A 14,759-nucleotide genomic window follows, 5' to 3' on the forward strand; every position below is an offset into this window, starting at 1 on the left:
TGCTATTCCTCGCTCGTGATGGGTGAGAAAAACAAAAGAAAAAGGAGAAAACAAGAACAATGAAAATAACATTAACAACAACAAACAAATCAAATTCATTCAAGCAATCGCTCTCCATAAAATGCGTGACTTTTGTAATTGCGTGACTTTTATAATTGTCATGTATAAATAAATGTGGGGGACAAGATCATCGATAGTGCGTAATCATTCTGAGTCACTTCTATCTCGTCTCTCTGGACCCTGCGGGGAAAAAGAGCTCAAAAATCTAATCAAACAAACAATCCATTGCTGACTAAAGTGATCCACAATTTGAGTAGGAAATAAACAGATACTGAGTATATATTGAAAAGAATACTAGTATATCAATTTTTGATCATCTTCGTACGTTGTTCATTTTCACCATTCAGAGTTACCCATATCCTCTTCCGTTGTCTATTGTGTGCGTTGTAGTGAGATTACATTGTGTTAGTTGTGACTGCGATTCAGTAAAATTCATCCCTCAGTGACCTTCACTAATTTATTAAAGATCAATGTATGGAGTTTAAATTTGGTTGTCGTTCAATTGTACAGGCAAAGTCAAGGTCTGTTTATGTGCTCTCGACAGCGCACTGCACGTGGTAATTGATGGGGTGCCTTTCGGGGAGATCGTGATCAATTTCCATGGTGTGTAGCTCCTACATTGTATTTCTCACGACTGTCAATGAACCATTGATGTACAACATTATTTCATTCATATCCTATTCCTCTTCACCCCCTTTCCTCACACTTCAGTCTCTTCCTATGATAGTCCTTCAACGCTTATCTTACAATTTTTAATGGTATTCTTTATTTGAATTTCATTCAATATCAGCATCATTTTCATTACGAAACGAATATGAATTAAACAAAAATAAGAAGCCGTGATCTTTTTCATTTGTGCTTATGAATCAAATCTTTATTTTCAATATGCGGTTAATATTTTGTGCAAATCATACAATACGTACAAAAGAGATATAAGATTCTGCCTTAATCTCATAATACATAAAAAAAGAGTTCTCTTGATCAACTTGATCAGACTAATAAATAATCCACTATATCTACTTCACTACACGAAGTGAACACTTCAGAACACAGGATTTCACCAAAACCTACAGTAAGCTAAAATCTCATGAATAAATTAAGGGAGCGAAATTCATATATATATATATATATTTTTACCTACATCACTTCACCTTCATATGTAATTTTGTTATAAAAAACAAAATAATCACATAGTGTATAAGCTTGCATCATCTAAAACAAACCGTATTGTTACTTAACCATCCAAACTGACAAACCAATGCCCTACTTTATACACACACACACACACACACACACACACACACACACATATATATATATATATATATATATATATATATATATATATATATAACTGTATACATATTAGGATGAAATCGTTTAATTGCTGTATTAGTGACTTAGCTGGACAGTCTGTTTCGGCCAAAGTCTCGTCAGCAGCTAAATCAATTTCATGTCCAGTTTCTTGTTAAAGTACATTGTTAGGCATGTAGTTCTGATGCATTCATAAGCAAACAAAAGAAGATAACAGAACTCATTTCAACCTGTAAACATAAGAAATAGTTCTTCCTCCAAGAGCACGGCTAGAACACCCCCCCCCCCCATTACTCGCCTACATAATATAATAGCAAGCTCATTATAACCGTACTTCACGTTAAGTCCAGTACCAGTGTCATTATCAACTTTATAGTGTTCATAAATTTGCCACGTGAGTGTGTCTCTTGTTTGCTTGCTTGAGTGTACAAGAGCTATAACAATGACGCAACGATACATGTTTTGTTTGTTTTTTTTTTTTTTTGTCAGCTGAAATTTGATTTAAGACTGAGAGACTTGACACTCCCAAGTTTGTTTTTACGACATATACTTCCATCTATCCATTTTTCTCTTCCTTTGACCCCCCCCCCCCTCTTCAAATATTCGTGTATGTTTGCGTGTATGGATGTAAAATAAGAAACAATCACAATAATGAAACCTTGAAAGGGCACAATAAGATTTATTATGTCAAAGTTTAGACAATTCACATTATTAATATGATAGTGGTGAATCAATGGTATAGGATTATCATAGATGGGTCACAAATAATTAATAAATTAATTACAACCGTCTATTTACGTTAAATCCAATTAGTATTTCATCTAATGAATATATATCTTTACTGATTATACACGCACAAATACACATATACCTATACAATATTTCTTTATTGTCTGCCTCTGTTTCTGGCCATGCACCAATTAGACTCCTCAATGAGATGATGAATAAATGAAACAATTAATATGATTTCAGCGAGCTCACTGAATTTAATTATAGACTGACAGATTGATAAGATTTACACTTTAAGTGTGTATTGCAACACACTTGAGTTCTATATCAGTTACATCTGTCTATCATATACGTTAAATCTAATTAGTAATCTACCCAATGTGTATTTCTATCTGATATACACGCACAAACACACAAGCCTACAATATATCTTTATTGTCTGCCTCTATTTCTGGCCATGCACCAATTAGACTGCTCAATGAGATGATGAGCAGATGAAACAATTAATATGGTTTCAGTGAGCTCACTGAATTTAATTATAGACTGAGAGATTGATTTACACTTTAAGTGTGTATGGCAACACCCTTGAGTTTTGATATCTGTCATTTCCGACTATATATCATGCACGTTAAATCTAATTAGTAATCTACCAAATGTATATTTCTACTGATATGCACGCACAAACTCACAAGTCTAAAATATTTATTTAACGTCTGCCTCTGTATCTGGCCATGCACCAATCATAGACTGTGCGCCTCAAAGGGATGATGAAACGATGCATAATTCACCAGCAAGATCACTGAAATCTAATTAGGGACGGGAAGATTGATAGAATTTACACTCTAAGTGTGTATTACTACACACTCATGTTCCGATATCAATCATCGATCTATTAATATCTCAATCTCATTCTCTCCTTATCTCTCAATCTATAATGCCTATTTGATTTATTTGCGTGTGATATATGTAATAAATATCGATACATATTACATATTCAGGAGTGAGTTTCTTCTATTTTGTCTCCTTCTACAAAATAATGAAATTTGTTAAGATCGCAACTGTTGATCTGCAAATTAACAAACATGTCGGGAAAGATTAGGAACCAGTGGGACTCGAACCTGTCATATACTGCTTTCCGGGCAGCGACACTACCACCAGGTTGTCTCTGGTTGCCGGCAGTGACATGATGAACATGGAACAAATGCCCAAGCTCCGAAATTCCGACATTGTTATGTTAAGTAGTCCAAGGCGGACAAGACATAGGATAAATGAAGAAAGATATTATTTAGAGGGGTGAAGGTTCAGGTGTGAGTTTCTTCAGTTTGTCTCCCTCTACAAATTAAATTTGTTAAGGTCGCAACTGTTGATCTGTAAATTAACAAACATGTCGGAAAAAATGAACCAGTGGGACTCGAACCTGTCATCTACTGCTTTCCGGGCAGCGACGCTACCACCAGACTGCCCCTCGTTGTCGGCAATGACACGATGAACATGGAACAAAAAAAAATACCCAAGTTCCGAAGATATTGCATATTGTATGTTATAGTTTATGATAAAATCATAATATGACAAACATACACATAATCATGTATGTATGTATATATATATATATATATATATATATATATATATACTAGGTGTTTCAAAAACATTTCCCACTTTTGATTCTTAATAATTCATAAACTATATGTCAGATAACACTGTCATTGATATGAGTGATAGCTGAATAGTGTACAATTTTGCTGGAGGTGGTTTGAATATGAAAACATAAATCAGTGTCATGAAATCCATGATTAATTTCACAGTTAGGTTCCAAATTTTGCTCTATTTTCAACCCTCTGTACAAAACTTTCACTTTGCACAGGGGTCAATGGGTGTGTATGGGAGTGTGTGGTTAACACCCTGACAATGGTCCTGAACAATGGCCAGGGTTTGAATGCTTCATTATTTATTCATGAGAAATTCCACTATCACAACTAGTCTTTATTCAGCCTCTGGCAGTATCAAACGCCTGCCGATACTGTCGTTGAGTGGCGACAGTGCTCTCCCTACTTCTGAAAAACGAAATTACAATGAATACCTTCAAGTTCTGTCGTAAACATGGTGACAGGAAGCCAAGAAATTCAATTAGAGTATACACTTGTGTATATGGAGCCTTAAATAAATCTACTGTGAAACAAATCGCCCTTATGAAAAATGCTGCTGAACTCTTTTCCAAAAATGATCTCTTTTTATCGAAAAAGCGACAAATTTTGTCAGACTAGTAGTAGACAGTTGTATTAAAATGAAGAACTTTAGATCATTGATGCTTATTTATATCCCACATTTAGTGATATGTGAAGCAAAATTTGAAAATGATTGCCAGCTTGAGTGAAATGTGGTGTTTGCGCGCACATGGAAGCATGTGCTCACGTTTTCCATGTGCATGCATTTTACCCTTAACCGTGCATGAATTCAGACTAGCAGTGCCCAGGGCAATCCAGATGAATTATTGATTAAGCATTCATGTGCCTGGGAGCGCGATACTGACACCTAGTCAACAGGTGGTTCAGGCATGTCCATTGTTCAGGGTCATTGTCAGCACACACTCACATACACATCATTGGTTCCTGTGCAAAGTTCATTTTTGTACAGAGGGTTAAAATTTGACCAAAATCTGAAACCTTACTTCAAAATCAATCTTAATGAAACTGATTCATGCTTTAACATCCAAATTACCTTCTACAAAATTGTACCCTATTCAGCTATTACTCATATCAATGACAGTTTTATCGGATGAATAGTTTTTGGACTATTAATGATCAAAAGTGGGAAATGTTTTTTGAAACACCTAGTATATATATATATATATTATTATTATTATTATTATTATTATTATTATTATTATTGTTATTATTATTATTAATAATAATAATATTATTATTATTATTATCATTATTATGTAAAGACAGAAAGAGAGAGAAAAGGGAGAGATGTGCGGACAGATAAACAGATATAATAGTCCTTAATGTTTCATGATATAACAAATAAATATGTATATATACATGTTACTCAAATATCTCCTTCTCTGAGTAAAACTTTAAACTTATAGGCCTACTCTCTTCGCAATTTCTGTCAATTCGTAGCAGACGTTTCAAAAGTCATCATTATGTCTGTACCCTTTTAGATTTCAACGATGACAACTCGAACACTTGGTAGGTTAATAATTGGCTCGCAAAAGCCCGAGCGAGCGCAGCTCTGGCACCCTGTCTTAATCCCGGCTGAACCCACATAATGGATTGCGACTTTGCTCGGGATTATTTGCATTTGCTCTTCTCATTGACTTATTACTCCTGTGACGATCTAACGGATTGCGAACTCGAATCTGCGCGAGGGAAATTTCATCCTGTGACACGAGTGAGTGTGGAATGATAACCTCAAATTATGAGCCAACAGATCCATTTCCTGAAATGCCGACAAACGTATCTATCACAATTATGATCCATCGTCATTCAATTCGCTTTCTTTGTTCACCTGGCTCTTCTATATCATAGGCGCTGACATATCGACTATCCACTGATACGGGCGTATTTGCGTTTTCTCTCGAAAGGGATTTCGCGATAACTTGTTATAGAAATATAATGGTGCGAGGCAGGCTGTGGAAGAATATTGCTATCAGAGAAAATCATATCAAGTTACTTAGTATGTGTGATGGCACTGGAGGACATCCGTTCTGGGAGACGTCGTTGCTGACTTTGAACTATATGCCCAGCTCACGACGATGAGGACGTCGAAAACCATGACAACCTGAAAACATTCTCAACGCTGATCGTCGTCTTAAATTATCATGAGATAATCCATCCCAGTGGTTAGTATCCTTGAGGTGTATACAAAGAAGGAGAGCTTATTTCAGTTAGGAAATTTGGAAATTATGATAAACATCATGTAGTATGAATATTGTATTTAGATATCTACACCATTTACACAGTACGATTGTTTTAGTTTGGGTTTTTTTTTTGTCTGTTAGTTAGTTAGTTACTTTCTGGAGTATGTGAGTGGCCCTGAAAAGGGCCTACCTAATCCCGACGTTTCGGCAAGCATGTTCTCGCCGTTCTTAACGGCGAGAACGACGAGAACATGCTTGCCGAAACGTCGGGATTGGGTAGGCCCTTTTCAGGGCCACTCACATACTCCAGAAAGAATACGTGGTGCACCGTGAAGCCTTCTACCACCCAACGTTCTACCACCACGGAAGCCTTCAATGATTTCAAGTTAGTTAGTTAGTTAGTTAGTTAGTTAGTTAGTTAGTTAGTTAGTTAGTTTGTTTGTTTGTTTGTGTATGCGCTGTCAGATAACGTTAATCATTAAGTGAAGTTTAGCCCTATATACAAAATTAGTACCTTTGACATCATTTTTTTTTCACCGCTTAAGTTTGTACTTCTGGTATTTTAACCTCAATATTTCAACGTCAGACATAATTATCTCTAACATTTAAGCTCTGACCAAATTTTCTCTGGTACTTTCACTTCTGGCATTGTCATATATCTCTGACGTTTCACATATAGGCAATCGCCTAAGTTCTCTGCAGGTTTTAATGACAACTCCATGAAGAAGACGGCGTAGGCCTAATGGCAAGTTTTGATGTAAAGGCCTACGCTTGTAATAGAAGTCTCAGATTGAAAAAAAAAATAATTCCTCGTATCTAACACAAGTAATCAAAGTAAAGAATAAAGCCCCCCCCCCAAAAAAAAAAAATAGAATAAATTTAGATTTCATTCATTCCATCGCAATGGGGAAACAGTTCCGTTTTAAATCTGGTGCGTGCTGTTTCGCAGGAGAAGTTGGGCTGAAATTGTGCATGCAATGTATAATGCATGCAAAAACGAGGCTTAATTACTAAAGTAATTATATACCCAGCGTAAATCGATTTCATCTATAAATAGTTTGCATCATGTATTTTTTTTTATTCGTTCACATTAGAAAGAGGAAAGAGCGCGTGACGTCACAATACAGCTACCATTAGATTTCGTAGCAAATGAAAAGGTCAATACGTGTACTGATAGCAATCGTACGTATAATAGATAATGACAGGAATACGCACAGAAGCCGGCCATAGAACACTCTTCTCGACGATGTGATTTTTAAATATCTGCAATCGTTGATGGCGTTCAGATACTGTACGAGGGAAATCTATTGTATAATTATGTTTAAACGGAGCAGGGGCTCTTGTTTTTCTTGGTTATCTACAAAACACCAAAATGACATATCCTTTGGTATAGCTAGCAGCACAGGGGGTGTATAATGCACGCAACTGAGAATTCGTCATAATAAGGTAAGCAGAATGACCCTCTTTTTTTCTCTCTCTTACGTTTGCATTTAACGATTTAGATAATAAATTTATACAATGAGGAACGGATGCTCTTGAGACGTAGTTATACGATATTCTATCATGGATCTTTTCTTAGACCATTTTATCTTTTTCCCGTTGTTTTTTTGTGTGTGTGTATGTGTGTGTGTGTGTGTGTGTGTGTGTGTGTGTGTGTGTGTGTGTGTCTTGCGGAAAGATGATGAGGATCGTGATGGCGATGCTTGTTAGTATTAACATTATTCCAGTCTTGTAATTTTCGTGATTCATTATTCACCGTAACTAGAGGATATGAATTACAAGTCTCGTGATATCGGAAGTGGTGTTTTTGTGTATTTTTTTTAAACTCGATGTGAATATCAAAAGGGAGATGGTTCCCTGGACAGAAGAACAGTAAAAATTAAAATGAAACAACAACAGTGTCATCATGATCAGCAGCAGCAGCAACAACAACAACAACAAAACAAGTAACAAAGAGGGTCACGTTATACTTCTCAACTTCTCTGGTTGCGTTGACGAAAATGATTTCTATTGTTTAGGATTAACGCTGTAATGAATCTTGGAAAAATAAATATTAGAAAAAAAGACCTCAGGAAGAAAACCTTTTAATGACATATACTTGCAAAGAGTTTGTCATGGTGAGTGTTTGCTTTATTTGACATATATTATAGCCTTAGATGATGAGTTTGGGAATGATTTCAAGACTAGTGACGTCAGCCTAATTTCTTTGATGATTCCAGGGTAGTATTTCCCACTGAAACAATGACTGGTCCGATGAATGCACTAATAAGCACCAGATCATGAGGAACAATAACGCTGATCCGTGTAAATCACCTCCCATGTCTATAATTTCTTGGAAATTGTCGTCATCAAAACGTCACGGATTGCCTGAATCAGCACCAACAGCAGCGACAACAACAACAACAACAACAACAACAACAACAACAACAACAACAACAACAACAACAACAACAACAACTTCTTGAACAGCAGCCACAAAACGGAAGTGTGTACACAAACCTGTCAAATTTCCCCAAAAGTCCCTTTGTAGCTTGCAACGGTCTGCAGAATTACCTGCCCGCAAAAACAAGGATCTGAAATTCAGCTACAAGTATATATCCTTCTTATGTGTTCACTTTCTCGAATAGCGGATCTCGAAATCTCTTGGTCGATGCAATCTTGCAGGTAGGCTAAGTCTCGTGTCTTGGGAGGCAAAGTATAGTGAGCATTGAACGACAATGACTGGATTGTGATTAATTCATGTTTAGGTGTCAGCCCGACAAATTTGTTAATTAGAAGACCATTGTGAATGGGGGGGGGGGGGGGGTGGACCAATTCGGCTACACCACACCTGCCTTCAAGCTGGAGGGGAGTTGGTGAATACAGTACATTTCGTTTGATCATATACATCTACATCTCTAATCAAAACAAATCAAAATCAATGCATCATTTCAAAGCGAAACACTGAGTTACTTCATTGGCCAGTATAATGTATTAGAATGTTATCATTTGTTGCACTCACAGGTTATTCTATACCTCTGTTCATTATCTATAAAGCTGTTGGACTTATATTCCACAATGTTACTCTATAGTACTAGCTGGAATAGTTCTAGCTGGAATAGTTCTGATATATAGCTGGAATGGGGGTGGGGCGGGCCGTTAAAGGGGACGTCTGTTTGACATAACTCTAGACAAAAAGAAATTGCATGTTGAGTGAAAAGTGTGCACTACATTTAACAAGGGGTTATCTGAAGAACATTATTCCAGTCTTGTAATTTTCGTGATTCATTATTCACCGTAAATAGAGGATATGAATTACAAGTCTCGTGATATCGGAAGTAGTGTTTTTGTGTATTTTTTTAAAACTCGATGTGAATATCAAAAGGGAGATGGTTCCCTGGACAGAAGAACAGTAAAGATTAAAATGAAACAACGACAGTGTCATCATGATCAGCAGCAGCAGCAACAACAACAACAACAAAACAAGTAACAAAGAGGGTCACGTTATACTTCTCAACTTCTCTGGTTGCGTTGACGAAAATGATTTCTATTGTTTAGGATTAACGCTGTAATGAATCTTGGAAAAATAAATATTAGAAAAAAAGACCTCAGGAAGAAAATCTTTTAATGACATATACTTGCAAAGAGTTTGTCATGGTGAGTGTTTGCTTTATTTGACATATATTATAGCCTTAGATGATGAGTTTGGGAATGATTTCAAGACTAGTGACGTCAGCCTAATTTCTTTGATGATTCCAGGGTAGTATTTCCCACTGAAACAATGACTGGTCCGATGAATGCACTAATATGCACCAGATCATGAGGAACAATAACGCTGATCCGTGTAAATCACCTCCCATGTCTATAATTTCTTGGAAATTGTCGTCATCAAAACGTCACGGATTGCCTGAATCAGCACCAACAGCAGCGACAACAACAACAACAACAACAACAACAACAACAACAACAACAACAACAACAACAACAACTTCTTGAACAGCAGCCACAAAACGGAAGTGTGTACACAAACCTGTCAAATTTCCCCAAAAGTCCCTTTGTAGCTTGCAACGGTCTGCAGAATTACCTGCCCGCAAAAACAAGGATCTGAAATTCAGCTACAAGTATATATCCTTCTTATGTGTTCACTTTCTCGAATAGCGGATCTCGAAATCTATTGGTCGATGCAATCTTGCAGGTAGGCTAAGTCTCGTGTCTTGGGAGGCAAAGTATAGTGAGCATTGAACGACAATGACTGGATTGTGATTAATTCATGTTTAGGTGTCAGCCCGACAAATTTGTTAATTAGAAGACCATTGTGAATGGGGGGGGGGGGGGGGTGGACCAATTCGGCTACACCACACCTGCCTTCAAGCTGGAGGGGAGTTGGTGAATACAGTACATTTCGTTTGATCATATACATCTACATCTCTAATCAAAACAAATCAAAATCAATGCATCATTTCAAAGCGAAACACTGAGTTACTTCATTGGCCAGTATAATGTATTAGAATGTTATCATTTGTTGCACTCACAGGTTATTCTATACCTCTGTTCATTATCTATAAAGCTGTTGGACTTATATTCCACAATGTTACTCTATAGTACTAGCTGGAATAGTTCTAGCTGGAATAGTTCTGATATATAGCTGGAATGGGGGTGGGGCGGGCCGTTAAAGGGGACGTCTGTTTGACATAACTCTAGACAAAAAGAAATTGCATGTTGAGTGAAAAGTGTGCACTACATTTAAAAAGGGGTTATCTGAAGAGCCCGACATCCACGACTCAAACGGCCCACGAGTTCGACATTGGAAAAAAGGACCAATGAGTCGTACATCCTGCCAGTCATGAACAGCCAATGAGCTCGACAGTAGGTAAAAATGGCCCTCGAGACAGACGCTGCGTACATTAAGTCCCTTGATACAATGTTGGGGTCATTTTCGACTAGTGTCGGACTCGTGGACCTTTTGCCGAGTGACGAGCTGGTGGACCGTATAGCTTGTGGGCCTATTCTACTTGATGTCCAGCTCGTGGGGTTTGTTCACTTAGGCCCGAATTCACGAAGGTGGTACAAATGAAACCATGGTTTAAACCATGGACAAAAACCATGGCGCGCCAAGTGTCGCACGGAATATTTCTTTACGAAATTGGTCATTTCATGGACAAAATGACCGTTTCGTTAACGAAATTATCATTTCGTGGACGAAATGTTCATTTAGTTACAAAATGTTGTCATTTCGTTACAAAATGATCATTTCATCGACGAAATGACTGATTTCGTAGCAAAATATTCCATTGGACACTTGGCACTCCATGGTTTTTGTCCATGGTTTAAACGATGGTTTCATTTGTACCACCTTCGTGAATTCGGGCCTTAGTGTCTAGCTCGTGGGCTGTATAACTCGTGGGCTGTATGACTCGTGGGTGTCGGACTCGTGATGTGCACCCCTTCGTTAATCCTTAATCCTGCATATAGCATCCGACTCTAAGCTAACTAAAATGGCAAGCAATGGCATACAGAAAAATTGCGTAGGAAATTGGTCGTAATTTCAAGTCCCCCGTTCATAATTGATCAGACTTTCTCCTATATATGGTAAAATGTGACGCGAAGACAAAAAAAAAAAACACACAACACAACAACAACAACAACAAAACAAAAGAAATCAAAACAAAAATGAAAGACAATGATAAAGAAAGAAATACAAATTAGATATGATAATGAAAAAAAAAAGACTAAGCTTGAAAGGAACATTCATGGAAACCTCTGTAATTCATATCGCACGCACACAAACGCGCGCGTGCATATACAGCTACTTGTAAAGGTTGGTGGAAATTGATATGTTTGTTTAAGTCTCTGGGCACCACTACACATTTCTCTATTTTTTTAAATCACTGTATTCATTACCATCGCCGCTGGTATGGAAAGACCTGTGAACAACCCAACTTTATTGCTGCTCGTGGACATTTTATTGTAAAGGGTTCATTGTCAGGTCGACCAGTAAATCCTGCAAATCCTGCAGCCTGTTGTTAATGGTAACCCGCGGAAGGCCACTGTCTTGACATGGTGACGACTAACGATGAATACTATTTGTGATGTATCACGCATTTGATTTTCTATCTTCTTATCAATTTCTCCACACACACAATATAACCCATATTCTATCTGTAATGAGAACCCTCTGGGTAAACCACGACCCCAGGCAACTCAGCCTTCTGCATCGAAACAGAGATCTCGATTAATAAAAGACGTTATGATGTCTGCGATGACATGGTCTGCAAAAGAATGGTTTAGAGACAGTGCTTGTTAGTTGAGAAGCAGCCAGTGTCGCGAAAAGAGTACTGAACACTAATCAGCCAATTGTATGGTTTTGCTGTCAATCCGTCGGTTACCATGGTAGCGTTAAATGTAGCCTACATGAAGATAAAAATGATTCAGAGACAGTTCTTGTTATTTGAAAAGCAGCTAGTGTCGCGAAAAGACTACTCTCTAAAAAAGATCGAGTGAAAATATTCACTCTTAAAAGAGTGAATACAAAAAAGAGTGAATTTAGAGTGAAATTGGAGTGAATTTCGAGTGAAAATGAACATTTTCACTCGTTTTGGAGTGACCTCAGGGATCACTCCAAAATCTTCGAGTGATCCCTGAGGTCACTCCAAAATGAGTGAAAATGAACATTTTCACTCAAAATTCACTCCAATTTCACTCTAAATTCACTCTTTTTTGTATTCACTCTTTTAAGAGTGAATATTTTCACTCGATTTTTTAGAGAGTACTGAACACTATATTCAGCCGATTTTTATGGTTTTGCTGTCAATCCGTCGGTTACCATGGTAGCGTTAAATGTATATTAGAATAAGAAACAAATCTCTGAAACATTTTTGGAAGATTCTCTGTAAAACCTGTCCCTGCTAATAGCAATACAAGGTTTCACCAAGTATCTTTGACACTGTGTATAGATACTGTAACTAACCACAAATAGATCCACTGACGTGCGACATTTGATAGACAGAAAAAGCGCTTAAACAAAGAACCCACGTCTTTTATGAAAAGTAAAGGCTTCGCGATATCACCATATCTCCCCCTTAAAAATCTGAAGTTCACAAACTACGTTTTGTGTATAGGTCTGCCATGGAGATCAAAAACCGGAAGTCAAATATTTCACAGGGTTATAGGAAATACAGGTGAGCGCAGTCACCTGCTCATGGACAATCTATGGCTCGATGCATTGGCAATACAATTGTACTGGTGTACGTTGGTCGAGTTTCGTTGTCCCATAATACAGGTGGTGGACAAGAATTGGTGCTTTCAGAGGGTCTTTAGTAATAAAAATTCAACTGCGACAGTTTATGGTGACCTTGGGAGAACCAATAAAAGCAAAGAGGAGGGAGGGGAAGGAGGAGGTAGGCATGTTCCTCTGTTAAATTGCGCGTCTCATATGGGCAAATATTTCAATTCAAATTTATTTCTCGACAAAAAACACAACATACATCTCACTTTCTTTTGTGACAGAAAAATAACGTTGCAAATTGAACAATGTAAAATACAATAATGAAACCTTATTTCGATACATTGTAGTGAGGAGTAAAATATAATGAATCTGAAGTAAACAATACGCATCATTTCTGCACGAAAATCGAAAAATATAACTGAGGATGTTTGGTTTCGATCTACGCTAGGGTGAATGCTATATATGCATTATTTTGGGATGTTACTGTGAATGTGCGGTTGCATAGTGAATGTGTATGTCGTGTGTGTGTGTGTGTGTGTGTGTGTGTGTGTGCGCGCGCGCGCGAGCTGAACTTTCACGTCTACATGATACAAATCAGGGTGTCCACGTGATTGTGCTATACAACATCTCAACTGCGGGAAGTTGGTCATAATGTAATTGATTATTTACGAATAACGGCTTATGATCAAGAAACGATAACAACTCACACACACACACACACACACACACACACATACACAAACACACACACACACACAAGACAAGTGTGAAATATTATGTAAAATATTACATGTAGTTCTTGATCCCTGATATACCAGGCATACCCACAACTGCGCGCAGCTTCTTCCTTTGATAAAAGACTGACATATCATAACATTGTATACAAGCACCAGGATGTTATTGGTTTGTCGTTTTCTTTTGTGTGTGTTTCACTGGAATAGATCTTTAACCTCAAATATGATATAGCGTCATGCGATATACGCATGCAGAGTGGGCTCCTGGAGTTATTGGGTGAAATATTCATGTTCGTCATTCTGCCCGGCCAGGCGAAATTCAACGAAGGAGACATTTAAGATGACCGTATCAGTGGTCTGGTTTCCTAGCACCTTTATTGAAGAAAAGGAATGCGTTCATGCCCTTTTGGAGAGGTGATTAATTTTCTCCGAAATGATCCTTCGTCATAAACTCGTCTGTTGCTGGTTTTCACTGGATAATTAAAATGCTGGGAAGAAAAAGTCGAATGAAGTCGTTTTCTGGTGCATGGTAAAGTGTTTTGATAAGGAGGGCTTTGAATTCCCTGCGCACGTCCCTAAACCAGTTCACCCCCTTTCTTAGCAACAGAGCAAGACATTAACATTGCAGACGTTTGTGCGAGGGTAATTTGAATCACTTGAGGACACGACTATCATAATTTCATAAAGATCTTTTCTGCCATTGAGTTAGATTATCTCATCGATACCAAGCCTCCTACATTGGGAAAAGTCTGTCATTGACTTTCGTTTGTCACGCTGCGGATTATTGGCGATCAATACTATTTCAGACGCGCAACGCATTCGGGTCATAACCATACTTACATACGAAAGCACG

Source organism: Diadema antillarum, unplaced genomic scaffold (assembly GCF_040938485.1).
Source record: "Diadema antillarum isolate AM-2024a unplaced genomic scaffold, OU_Dant_1.0 seq00000604_RagTag, whole genome shotgun sequence".
Classification (NCBI taxonomy): Eukaryota; Metazoa; Echinodermata; class Echinoidea; order Diadematoida; family Diadematidae; genus Diadema; species Diadema antillarum.